Source organism: Dipodomys merriami, unplaced genomic scaffold (genome assembly GCF_024711535.1).
Source record: "Dipodomys merriami isolate MVZ:Mamm:240054 unplaced genomic scaffold, mDipMer1.0.p SCAF_347, whole genome shotgun sequence".
Classification (NCBI taxonomy): Eukaryota; Metazoa; Chordata; class Mammalia; order Rodentia; family Heteromyidae; genus Dipodomys; species Dipodomys merriami.
The window spans coordinates 91,246-104,866 of NW_027205015.1; the positions used below are offsets into that span (position 1 = coordinate 91,246).

The 13,621-nt window shown below is 33.9% G+C and overlaps 1 non-coding gene and 1 pseudogene across 1 annotated transcript; both read left to right on the forward strand.

The window, feature by feature from the left end:
- The first annotated feature begins 1,988 nt into the window (after positions 1 to 1,988).
- On the forward strand, positions 1,989 to 2,085 carry LOC138803733 (U6 spliceosomal RNA; annotated as a pseudogene).
- Positions 2,086 to 6,041: 3,956 nt separating this feature from the next.
- On the forward strand, positions 6,042 to 6,148 carry LOC138803737 (U6 spliceosomal RNA). Its single transcript, XR_011365030.1, has one exon. It is a non-coding gene; the product is annotated as a U6 spliceosomal RNA (small nuclear RNA).
- The last annotated feature ends 7,473 nt before the right edge of the window (positions 6,149 to 13,621 follow it).

Sequence of the window (13,621 nt, forward strand, 5' to 3'; positions counted from 1 at the left end):
TTATTTCGGTGAATGTGATTTTAAAAAGTTTTGAAAAAGAATATATTTTCAGGAGATTAAATTTAGATTATCATTGGCTTGAGAATGATAGCATTTTACACTACAGAACCAAGATTTACTGTAGTACCAGTAGTTTGAAGCATTAAGGATCTTCTCAATTAATGTTTTTCTGAATTATAATTGACCTGTAAGTCAAGTTTTCCTAGCCTTGGTAGACCAATTATGAATCTATCGTTCCCAGAACAATTTTTTGGCCTACTTATACTGGACTGAAATCTTTCAATAATCATTAGGAGAGGGGTATTAAAAATAATTTTGTGACATTTGTGATCTTGTTCACTCATATGGGGCTGGGCATCTGTAAGTTTAAAGTTGTAATTACTGTACTTTCTCTCAGATATTGTGATCTCATCTTTCATTTTAAGTTGTCTTGCATTTCACAATTGCTTACTGCTAATTCCTGTGCTGTAAGGAATTGGGGTCCCGAAATACTATAGGAAATGAAAAATTGAGATGGATTTTCAATTACTTTCTGTTGGCATGTTGCATGGGCCTAGGTGAGAAATCTTGCCCTTGTTATCTGATGATGTGGATAACTGGGACCTGGGATCCTAGGACCCTTGGGTCCTGAAGAAGAATAATACCTTGTAGACATCATATCAGCAAAATTTGGGTATAATCATTACGAATGCTTCAGAAATATGGAGAAAATCAGTTTGGGACCAGTGACTTAAAACAATAAACAGAGTAGCAGCGTAAAATCCCTAATAGATTAGAGGAAAACTTTTTTTTTTTTTTTTGCAATGTGAATTCAGAAGACCAAGAACACTTAGAATGTATCACAAGTTTATACCAAAGATATTGCATTGATATTTTTATTTCTAATATGTATTGTAAACCTAATTATTTGTATTCCAATACTATTTATTGGAATAAATAGCTATTTATTTGTCAAATTATCAATTAATTCTAGTAAGTTTCACTGTGTGAAATAAAATATCAACACATATAAATATAAAATGTATAACTATATGCAAGCAAAAGGCACACGTTTTGCAATATTCTGTTGTGGTTAGAGTATCAAATTATTTAAAGTATTTAAAGTATTATTTCATTATCTCTACCTCAGTGTTTGGTAGAGTTGGACCTAAAGCTTTACCATTTGAAGATTTACAGCCTAGTGGCAAGAGGAAACTCTTTGATTAAAACATTAACAATTTTAGGCCTAATATCGAGGAGAGACATATAGACTTCTCTTGTAACTCTGAAAACATTTGGTGATAGAAAGGCAGTAGTGTTAATTGCTGCCTGGTTGGATGGTAGACGGGCCAGAACATTAGTTAATCATGCATATGAACAATTTTTTCACCTTCTTGGCTTTAGATACTTTTGAAATATTAGGTATAATAACCAATTATATTTTGATAAAATACCTTCTAGTCTAAACATTTCTATCTGAACTGTTCCTGTCACTATAATCCCATGTAATTAAGATTAATTTTGTTCCAGTAAGAAAATCTATGCTGTCAGGGTAAGATATTCTGGTTCGTCTTTCATAAATGGAAGAAAGATAAAGGGTCAGGTAGACATTTGTGCCAATAAGATCTCATTTAGGAATTTTTAAGCTGCAGAACTTTAGAAGTATCTCTTAAGCAAGGCTTACTTTGAATCCATTAGCTCCACAAACTAACTCAGCTGAAAAATAAGTACTTGAAAAGCCATCACCTTTGGACCTAGCTTTAAATTCTTCAAAGTATGATGAAATCTAAAATGAAAAATACTTAAAATACTCATTAACAAAAAAATTGCAAATGTGAGCAATCTACCAAACAATATAAGTTTTTTTTCCAATATACACAGAATTTTAGAGAAGTAATATCAATAGCATTTTTAGGAACAATAAGGTTTCCTAGTTACAAATAGTCAACCAAGGATATATGACTGTATAAAGATTGCATCATTAGCTACTTAAATTTAGAGGATACTAAATGCTTCAACAGCACGTCTACCCAAATTACAATACAAAGATTAACATGGCACTTGCACAAGGATGATATGAAAATTTGTGTAATATTCCATATTTTTCATTCTTCAGATGCAAGAAATGAAAAACAGTTATTAAAAATTGATTACAAAAATACAGTTGTAACGATACATGTAATTCATTGAATTGAAAGTTAGTTTGACATCAGTGTCTTAAATCATCACCTTAGAAAAGCCTTTACATAGCATAACCTTTACAAAACATTTGGAATTAGATAACATTTTCATTTTATCCCAAAGAAATAAAATACTATAAGGACCTAGGGAAAAAAAAGGAATCTTAAACTGTTTCTATATGGAATGCTATCTGAAATGACACATTTATTAATGAACCTATATATTATGAAAAAATGTAGAATTAAAAGTATTATATCTAGGAGAGAATGAAATAGATTATGGATATTATACAAAAAGAATACAGATTACATTAAAATATCCTTTTTCAGACAAGAAATAGAAATATCTTTAGTTTCTGTATTACTCATTTCAACAGATAAGTTAAAATTATTTCTGATTATAAAAATCACAAACTCTGCAGACATCATTATTGATGTATACAAACAAATCTTGAATACATTTTGACATCAAAGTCCGGAAATTCACTTGGAAGAATAGCCTGGAATCCATGAATTTTTGAAGTAAGATATTAATGTGGCTTTTTGTGTGAAAATATTTTGTACGGACACAAAGTTGGATTGGCATTTTTGAAATTTAAGAAACTTAACCATACCATTATGACTTAGGAGAAAAATATTTGCAGCCTTCCACAACTTCAAAGAGGTAGTGATACATACTTTTCCTTTTGGCAATATCAAATGCAGCTTCTTCCAAGTTGTTCTTGACCTGGTTTGATATAATATTTCAATAGAAAGAGATCCCGCATACCTTTGTTATTTCTATTCCCAGCAGCAAGATACAAAGTTGTCAAGAGTTCTTAAGTTTGGGCATTGGTATCTGCATCATGATGAAGTAAGAAAGAAGCCACTCTGGTATTATTCCACATATAAGCACTATGCAGGGGTGTCCAGCCATTCACAGTTATTGCATGAACAACTGCCTTGAGCCAACAACTCATGGACAATGTCTAAGTGTCCACTGTAGGCTTCCTGATGAAGAGAGCTATAATCATCATCATCCCTAGTATTCACATGAGTGGCCTTTTTGGAAAGTAGTCCCTGCACTGTAGTAAGCCAATTATTTTCAACAGCCCAATGAAGAAATTTGCTTGGATACTTCTCCATTTTTTCTAGTAAATGATACCATTCCTCACTTTTTCATCTAGTTCCTTGTCTTCATCAGAATTGCCTAACTAGAGACTTTGAGTACCAGTGGGAATGAGGTGTACATGTTTTCCCCAATAGTTCACATTGGTTGAAGTAGTCAGAAAAATCCAGTGAATTTTCTACATCTATTTTTTCACCATGATTTTTTTCTCTTTTTTCATTTTTACTATTTGAAATTATTCTAACTGGAGAGTAGGGAATGGATAGAGAGCAGAAGAAATAAATGCAAAAACAATCTTCACAGAAGCAAATTCTCAGAGCTATTTCATGACTTTGAAAAGGATAAAGTGGCTGAAGTTAGTATAAATTTAGAAGTATGAAAATGGGAGGGGGGACCAAGATGGCAATGGGTCAGTAGGGAAACGCCACAGCTTTCCCCAACCAAAAAGAGAGTTCGAGTTCCTAAGCTTAATCTCCCTAAGAGACCGACAAAAACAAAAAGATGAACACCCATAGAAACACAGGAGGTGGAAAATAACAAAAAAGAAAGAGAGAAAAAGAACTTCATAACAGAGAAGTGCGAAGACTCCTCCCCCAATGCTTACTGGTGTCGAACAAGTCCAGCAGGGGCTGCTGGAGTCCCAGAGACAAAGGGGGCTGCCTGCAGATCACCCGCGCAGAAGGACTTAAGAAAGAAAGAAACAAAGAACTTCCACTCCTCTGGTCGAACCACTATTAAATAACCCCATGCTGCTGATCACATGTATGGTGTATATGTGTACACCATTATATGTTACAGACCGTGATAGACAATTTGCTCTAGGAAAGTTAGAATGAGTTTGTGACTTTAAATGAGCATCATCATCCCAAAATACCGTGAAAATTGGGAAACTTTGTAATCACTTAATCACAATAAAAAAAAAAAAAACACCAAAAAACTACAAGTGGAGCTATGGCTCAAGTGGTAGAGCATGAGCCTTGAGCTGAATTGCTCAGGGACAGCTGCCAGGCCTAGAGCTCAAGCACCACACCTGACAGAAAAGAGAGAGAGAGATCTTTCATGTGATTGATTCTAACATATTTATAAAATTATGTCTTTATTGCTTTGTATGTCCCTCCCCTATGGTATAACCCCTGGTTTCACTATATATGAAGTTGGTGTATGTGGAGGGGAAGGGAAAAAAACAAATCCTTAAAACAGAGATACAGGAGGACCCATTTCAACAATGAGATGTACAATACTTTATGTCGAAAAAAGAACTTTACACCTTTGGTTGGGGGGACAGTGGGGAGGACACGAAGGGATGGGAAGGGGAAACAAATGAGGAGGCTACAATGCTTGATAAGAAATGTGCTCATTATATCTTACCCATGTAATTGTTACTCCTCTGTACAGTATTTCACAATAAAAAGAAGTATAAAAATGACAAAAATATAAAAAGATATTCATATATTTCATTATATAACCCAAAGCAGAAAGCAAATATTGTTTAGATTATTTCTTAAAGCACAGTCTTTCAGGAGCTGGGAAGGTCGCTCAGTGGTAGAGTGTTTGCCTTGCATGCATGAGGTCCTGGGTTTGATTCGTCAGCAACATATAAGAAGAAAAAGACAAAAGTGGTGCAGTGGCTCAAGTGGTAGCACCATCTTTGAGCTGAAAAGCTGAGGGACAGCACTCAGGTTCCAGAGTTCAAGCCCCACAAAAACAAAAACCAAACCAAAAAACTAAACAAAACACAGCTCTCACATTTGTAGCCTCAATTCTGTAAAGACACTGCTTCAGTCTAGGACTAAGATTTTAGGTGTAGACATTGATCAACACTTCTGATTCATATTTCTACTTTAGAAAATTTTAAATCAATATTTTGTTTCTAATTTTTCTCTTTGTACATTCACATGCACCTATAAAAAATGGTGTGGACATCCCAGTAACATTCTCAAAGTACCTCCTGATGATGAGTTATGAAAAGTTGTATTCTATTACAAAAAGGAAAACAATGCTACAAATAAAAAAACTAATAATTAAATATTAATGGTTAATAAAATAAAAACCAAACACCAGTGTTTCCAGTTTTTGAAGTGTTTTACATATTAGATTTTACTATTTACTCATATTCCTGTACATTTAAAACTGACTAAGATTATGATGTTCACAAGAGTTTTGTAGGCTACGAGTAGCCTTCAAAGTTACCCACTAAGGTTACTCTTTCTTTATGGCTCATCTCATCATTTGTATATGGCTTATATCATCATTTGTTCCTCACTAACATGAAAAGGAAGCCCTCAAGTTTTAACCGAAACTGTGTAGTTAAAATCGTAACTCTTCACTGTTTCTTTACACAGATTTTGTAACTTCTCATAGTAAAGTTTCTAAAAACTCTGAAATGTTCATACTTAGTAGTATATGTCTGCTACCTAAATCTTAAATACTTTATGGAAAAGTTTTATGACCTGCCGAACAGTCTTAATTTTGGCATATATAAGCAAATGCCAAATATTAAACATATTTAAAACAATAAAACTTTTAACAAAACTTAGCACTTGCTACAGTGCTCATTATGACAGATGCCATGTATAGAATAATGAATTTCTATCCTTACACATCACTTGAACAACAAATATCTGGAATTATTTTGTTTTTGACATATCTAACTTGACTTTATTCTTAAATGTGTGCTTATTTAAGAAATATATGGTTCTAAAATTTCACGACGTCTTTTGAACTTATTTTTTGTTGAATTATCTACTTTAGAAAAATCAATTCCAAAATGTTCTGTGCTCAGTTTGGCAGCACATACACTAAAATTGGAAAAATATAGAGAAGATTAGCATGACCCCTACGCAAGGATGACATGCAAATTGATGAAGATTTCCACATTATTACAACAACAGATGCTGGAGGGGATGTGGACAGAAGGGAACCTACTCCATTCTTGGTGGGCGTGAAAACTTGTTCAACCACTTGGAAAGAAGTATGGCGGTTCCTCAAAAGATTCCACATAGAGCTCCCCTATGACCCAGCAATCCCACTTTTGGGCATTCACAAAAATGATCAAACAAGACCATACTATAACTACCAGCACAGCTATGTTTATTGTAGCATTATTTACCATAGCTAAGATATGGAACCAACCCCGATGCCCCTCAGTAAATGAATGAATCAAGAAAATTTTGTGTGTGTGTGTGTGTGTGTGTGTGTGTATGTGTGTGTGTGTATGTATATATGTATGTATGTATGTTTCTTTCTATCTACACATACATACATATGTATATATATTTGTATATATGTATATATATATTTATATATGTATATTTATATACATAACTATAAATATAGATTGGAATGTGTATATATACATATATACATATATATGTATATATATATACATACATATATATATATATATATATTGGAATTCTATGCCTCCATCAGAAAGAATGGCATCGCCCAAATTGTTAGGGAATGGAAAGACTTGGAAAAAAAATTATATTTACTGAAGTAAGCCAAGTCCAAAGAAACATATGCCCCAAGGTATCCCTTACTTGCAATAAATAATATAAGCAGAAAACTGGGATAAGCAGAAAAGATCAAAAGCTATATGCATATTACTAGAAAAGATGATGTTAAGCTAAATGAACCCCAAGATAAGGACAGAAGTGTTTTTTTTTATTCTTTCTTACTGTTGTTACTAACATATTTATCATGTACGATGTGTTTAGTTTTTGTTTTTTATATGGTCCTCCCCCACAGTATAACCCCTGTTTTCACTGGATTTAATGTTGGTGCACCTACATCCTGTATATACACTTCTCTAATTTGGGAAAGGAAAGGGAAAAATCAAAATGCTTAAATAGATATAAAAGTTGAGCCATTGTAACAATGAGATGCACAACACAATATGTTGGGGGGTGTGGGGGTGTGGGGATGAAAAGTGTGCTTGTGGAGTTGGAGGGGAAGGGATGGTAGAGGAAAAACAAAGGAGGAGTTAACAGTGCTTGATAAGAAATGCACTCATATCCTTGCTCATGTAACTTTAACCCGGCTATACAGTATTTTTACAATAAAAACATTAAAAAATGTTCTGAGATGGAAAAGTTTATTTTATTTTACCCATATAATATTGTTAACAAAGAAATTAATGGGGGGGAGGATTGGGTGGGGGGCCGGGGGGAGGCTGGGAAGGGATGGGAAGGGGAAACAAAGGAGGAGGCTACAATACTTGATAAGAAATGTACTCATTATCTTGCACATGTAATTGTAACCCCTCTGTACAGTATTTTCACAATTAAAACACACACACACACACACACACACACACACACACACACACACACACACACACACACACACACACACAAACAAACAAAAAAAAGAAATTAATGGAAAAGACTGACCCAAGGATGTTTAGAGTGTGTGTGTGTGTATGTGTGTGTGTGTGTGTGTGTGTGTGTGTTTGTGCATGCCTGCATGTTGGTGTGCTTCAGAGTTTTAACTCAGGGCTTCATGGTCTTGCTAGGCCTTTCCTCTCTAGATTGGTGAGCTACTATATGAGCTACATCTCCATTCCTGGACCTTTGCTAGTTTATTTAAATTTTTGAAAAATAATCTTAGGATTTTTTTGCCCTGATTGGCTTCCAACTCTTATCCATAATTCTCAGGGCCCTGAGTAGATATGCAGAATAAACCGGATTACAGGTGTGACCCACCATCACAAGGCTTTCAGAATAATTTTAAAAGTAGAAGAAAATTTACTTCACGGGGGGCATGTTTTATCATTTCCTACTTTTAAAGCATTTTGGAGTGATTATATGTGAATTTATTTCATGTTGGGATTCTTAAAAGAGAGTAAGTGATGATATTTAAAAGTTTTAGTACTTTCTTTTAAAAGGATACTGGAACTGTGGGACAGAAGAAATTTTCCTCTCTTTGGACCTCAATTTATAAGCTCAGCTCTGTGCACGATAACCCAATGTCACCAACACAATCTGTGTTGAAGACAGAATGTGACAGAAAACAATTACTATGGGCAATAATTGCTATGCTATTATTTATTGGACAATATGAATATTGAATTGAGAGTGTAAGAGAATGGAGATTTCACCTACCGTTTTTGTATTGCTGAAAGGTTTTTGGAAACTTTGACTCATTTCCTTCCTCAATGTGTGTCTTTGGGCCATGCACTTAGTGCCTTTAATTACAATTTTTCTCAACTTTAAAATAGTAATAACATTAGAATCATAGCAAATGTTTTCTTAAGAACTAAGAGACATAAAACTTGTGAAATACTTAACATAAACTACGAATGAACTTTGAGTTTAGCCAGCAGTTTTTTTTAATACTAAACAGAATGTGATATGTATTACAGAAAGCATTAGATGTAGTAAGCCACCAGAAGTAATGTTATCTATTGACTATGCTCTGCTTCCAAGGAAGCCAGGTGGATAACTTCTCATGCTGTAAATCAAACTGCTTATGTCTTGATAGTGCTAAACTATCAGGGTCAGAATAATGAAGGAATTGTAGACTGAGCTGAGGTCCATATGAAAATGTTCAAAACTGATAAAGCCTAAAAGTAACTAAGCAGTATATTGTGTTTTTCATCATTTAAGTTAAATTGCAAAGAAAGGGAAGACCTAGAAGAATGAATTCTCTTTTTGATAACCTATCATAGGTCCTTAGCAGGATGAACTCTTCCTTCATTCTTGTAGAGGCATCATCAGATGAGAGGAACTCTACTTTTTTGGTTGCTTCTTTCAATTTATTCTTCAGTTTGAAATCTGAACTACATGAGACTGAAAGAAACCAAGGAAAATTAGACACGCAGGCTTTGGAAAAAGCAATCAGAGTAAAATAAACTAAATACATAGAGCCTTGTAAAAGGCTTCACTAAATTGAGTTATATAGTCTCAAGCATAAGCAAAAATGGTGTAAGCAATATCATGTTATTGAAAATTGAAAAATGTTAGGTGTTGCTCAATTTTTTCCTTTCTACTACCTGGAATGTATTATTGATTTTGTATAGAGAGATTAAAGATGAGATTAACAAGGAACTTGATTAAAAATCGATAAAACCTCTGAATAGACATGTTTTCCAATATGCCCTGAAAATCACTAGTGGCTTTACAAAGTTGTGTTTAATATCAATTCTATGCTGGCTTAATGCTGTGTGAACAGAAGTCATTAGAGAAATGCAATTCAAAATTACTATGATACTACTACATAACTATTATAACTCTTAAAAATATTCGAAGGAACTTGGTGTGGTGGTAAAGGCTTGTAATTCCAAGCATATGGGAAGTGGAGTAAGAGGATTTGAGTTTAAGGCCAGCCTGGGATACTGCACATAGCAAAAACATGCTTTTAAAAAAAACTTAAAAGGTAATAATGTTGGTGAGAGTGTAGAGAAAAGGAAAATTTCTACACTCTTGGTCAACATACAGGTTAGTATTCTCATTGTAGAAAGTAGTATGCAGTTTTCTAAAGAAATGCAAAGTTGAAATATCATCTGACCCACCAATCATATGATTAGTTCTCTCTGGGTAACTCGTAAATATATCTGTAGTTCACTGTTATTCACATTATTCACAACAGGCAAGATATAAATGAAAGTTATGTGTTCAACTACAGACTAATAAGCCAACTGTGGCACATGCACAAATATAATTTTCTGTTTCATCCTTAAAATAGCAAGAGATTTCTCCCATTAGCCACAAATTACAATGACCTAAAAGATGTAATCTAAATGAAGTAAAATGTTGCTTTCTGATCCTTGTAAAACCACACACACACACACACACACACACACACACACACACACACACACACACACACACACACACACACACACACCAACCTAAGCAACAGAGAAATTTTTCAAAAAGTAAAGCAACTGGAATTGCTGGGGCATTTAGGTCACAATATAGATGACAGTAGATATACAGGATGACCAAGTATAGAGTTGTAATGTCTAACGTGAGGATACAAGGGAAAACACTGGCCTTACATAGGAATGAAGCTAAATATGTAGGAGTTGGTCTTCCTTGTAGGGGTTTCTCTTTTAGGTGTTCTTCCTTCAGTAATGGATGAGATGAACGGAATTCTTTACATATACTTGCCTGTTTGCAGAAATAATAACAAACAATATAGCAATAATGTTTTCTGCTCAACATGGAACAAAATGCCAAATTAATGTACATGAAATTATCCTTGATATAAACTAATCATTACTAATAAGGTTTCTTTAAGTCTGGCTTCACTTGATGTGATTTTTTTCGACGATCTCCTATTTCCTTACAAATGAGGTGGTATCATTCTTTATGATGGAAGCATAGTATTCCATGTGTATGTATCTGTGTATTTGTGTGTGTGTAACATTTTTTTATCCATTCATCTACTGAGGAGCATCTGGATTGATTCCATATCTTAGCTGTGGTAAATAATACTGTGATAAACATAATTGTGCTGGTAGATTTAGTGTGGCCTTGTTTGTGACCACTTGGGTAAATATAAATGCCCAGATGTGGGATTACTGGGTAATAGGGGATCATGATTATGTACATCATGGATAATCTAAGTAGATGAGCAGAATAGGTCAATTGCTATGTACATATGACCATAAAAGATGATTCCAAGTGAAATGAACTCTAACACATGTTCTTCATTGTTGTTGTTCAAATGTACTACGTGATTTCTTTTTAACTTTTTGTTTTTTCCCCACTTATGACAGACACTATATTTGATTTTGATACGCTGAGTAGTTTAAATATGTTGAGCTGAACTAGGCAAGGGAAAGGGAAAAAACAAAATGTTGAGACAAAGGAAAAAGGGGGAACCTACGTTAACAGCGATACTCACAAGACAATATGTAGGAAATGATCTTGGTGTGGGCATTGGGAGGGAAGAGGGAGAAAAATGGGGGACGGGGTAACAATTTAGAAAAGAAATAAATCTATTATCATACTTACATAAATATAACCCTACTTTAAATTACCTTGACAATAACATATAAATAAAAATAAAATAAAATATTCGAGAGCAGCAATACAGGAGATGGGAGTGGGGGAAATACTGTACTATACAAAGAAAACTACAACAGCTGTGGAGAACAGGAATTTTACTTCATCATAGGAAGTAATAAACTGGCGTACAGATTTTCACCCTCATGTCAATCACTAAAAAGGGAAAACAAAATGCACAATCAGCAAACCAATAAAATAGAAAACTAAACAATTAAGGTGGAGAGATGACTTGGACGAAGAGAAACAAATGACACAACTAGGAAACAAATAAGAAGCTGGTAAGTTTTAAAAATATTACCCATAATTCTAATAAATGTTTTTGCATCACAATGTGTTAGAACTATACTTCAAATCACAATTTAATAGTATATAATTTTAATAATAGGTTACTCATTATTGATTTCTTAATATTGAATGCTTAATATATAATTTTAATTTCATCAGCTATAGAAAAGAAGAAAGTGAAGCTAATTTTAATGATATATTTCATGAATTGTAAAATTGAGAAGCATTAGGACTTAAATAATATATATTATTGTTTCATTTCTGTGAATTAATGTAGCACTCATCTTAACGTCAAATAATAGATTATTGCACATGACACTTGGTTTTAGGTGGAAGGGTTCAGCACTGTGGTACTGTGGTACAGTACACGAGAGTATGACTCCTCTCATCTAGCTTAAATGGTGGAAATTTGATTTCTATATGCATGTTAAATACGTGTCTAGGTGATATCTATTAAATTATATACATGAGGAGTATTTCAGATGATACTTAAAATTCATATTCATTAATTAAATTTTTATTATTTTACAAAATAAACATTTATGGAGATTGAATTTCTGAGTAGATGATGGGTTATGTGTGCCAGATTATACATATTGAGGCTTATTTTATATTCCTGACATTGTTTCTACAGTTGGATTTAATTTTCCATAAGGGGTTAAGTGTATTTGTTGGATATATGAAAGTAAACTGAATGTTTATTCCATTAATCCTTTGCAACTTGTCTAATCCCAATATTAATTATCCATGTGCTTGAAGTAATGAAAATAACAACAGATAAAAGCAACAGATATGAATCAGTCTTAGTAGACATGCATTTTCACCTTTATTTTGATAGTTTATCCTCTTTTACACTACAGAATATTATTGGGAAAATGTGCTCCAGGCTGACCACAATTGCAGAATATTATGGTTTGATCTATCATAAGAAGAGGAAGAAAGGGGAACATTCCTTCCAAAATGCTCCTCCCAGGGATGTGATCAGTTTTAATGTGGTAAGTTGGAAATGAACATTTTTCACAGTCAACCTTGAAAAGCCATCTTGATAGACTATTTCTGCTAGTGATTACAGAGGATTATTCATGGATTTGCAAGTATGCCAGATTGCCTCATTTTGAGAAAGATAAAACAGGAATTTAGCCAGCTGTTTTTGTATCTTTAGAATAACACATTGACTGTAGGCCAGGGTATCACTGGGGCCCAGAGAAGCTAATACATTGAATAGTAATCCCAGACCTCTAAAAACAAAACAAAACAAACAAACAAAAAACTTCAGTGAGCACAGCCAGTCAGGGCTGCTATCACAGCCTACATTAAATCAGGCAAAAAACAGAAGCTGAAAGTCATTTAGCTGATAACTAATATATTTCTTATGAGGCAGACTGAAATGAGAGTCCCAAGAGGGGCTCAGAAAGACTGATTAGAGAGATTAAAATTGGTAATACAAAGATTGGAAAATAGAATTCCTTGTAGAACAAATGAATCATAGAATGCCTGTGTGTGTACGGACAAGACAGCAGACCAAATTCCAGAAATGCACATTTTCTTAGAGGTCAGCTTAATGAAATATCAATGGAACTCTTTGAATTCTTAAATATTTGACGACATGTGGAAGAAGGCCAATTGCTGAAGAGAAAGAAAAGTCATCACTCTGTTAGGAGGTCCAATGAAGTAATCAAGCACAGATTTGTAATAAAAAGAGAAAACAATTATTCCAAATGAGGGTTTCATTTGTTTTGATGTAAGTGTTCTTGATTTAGGTGATAGAAATTACCATACAATTGATCCAGTCTCACAACTGAGTTGATATTGACTGCAGTATTCCCACATGAAGGAAAAGAGAAAATTTACAAATGTCTGATGAAATGAGTTGAGGATGAAGTGTTTTAATAGTGATAGCTGAGGTTTAGACATTGGTGAAGAGATGAGTTTTCTTTTATTAACCCCCATCCCATTTTTAGCCTGATGACAGTGGATCACAGCTGTAATCCTAGCTACTCAGGAAATTGAGATCTGAGGACTGCTGTTGAAAGCCAGCCTGGGCAAGAAAG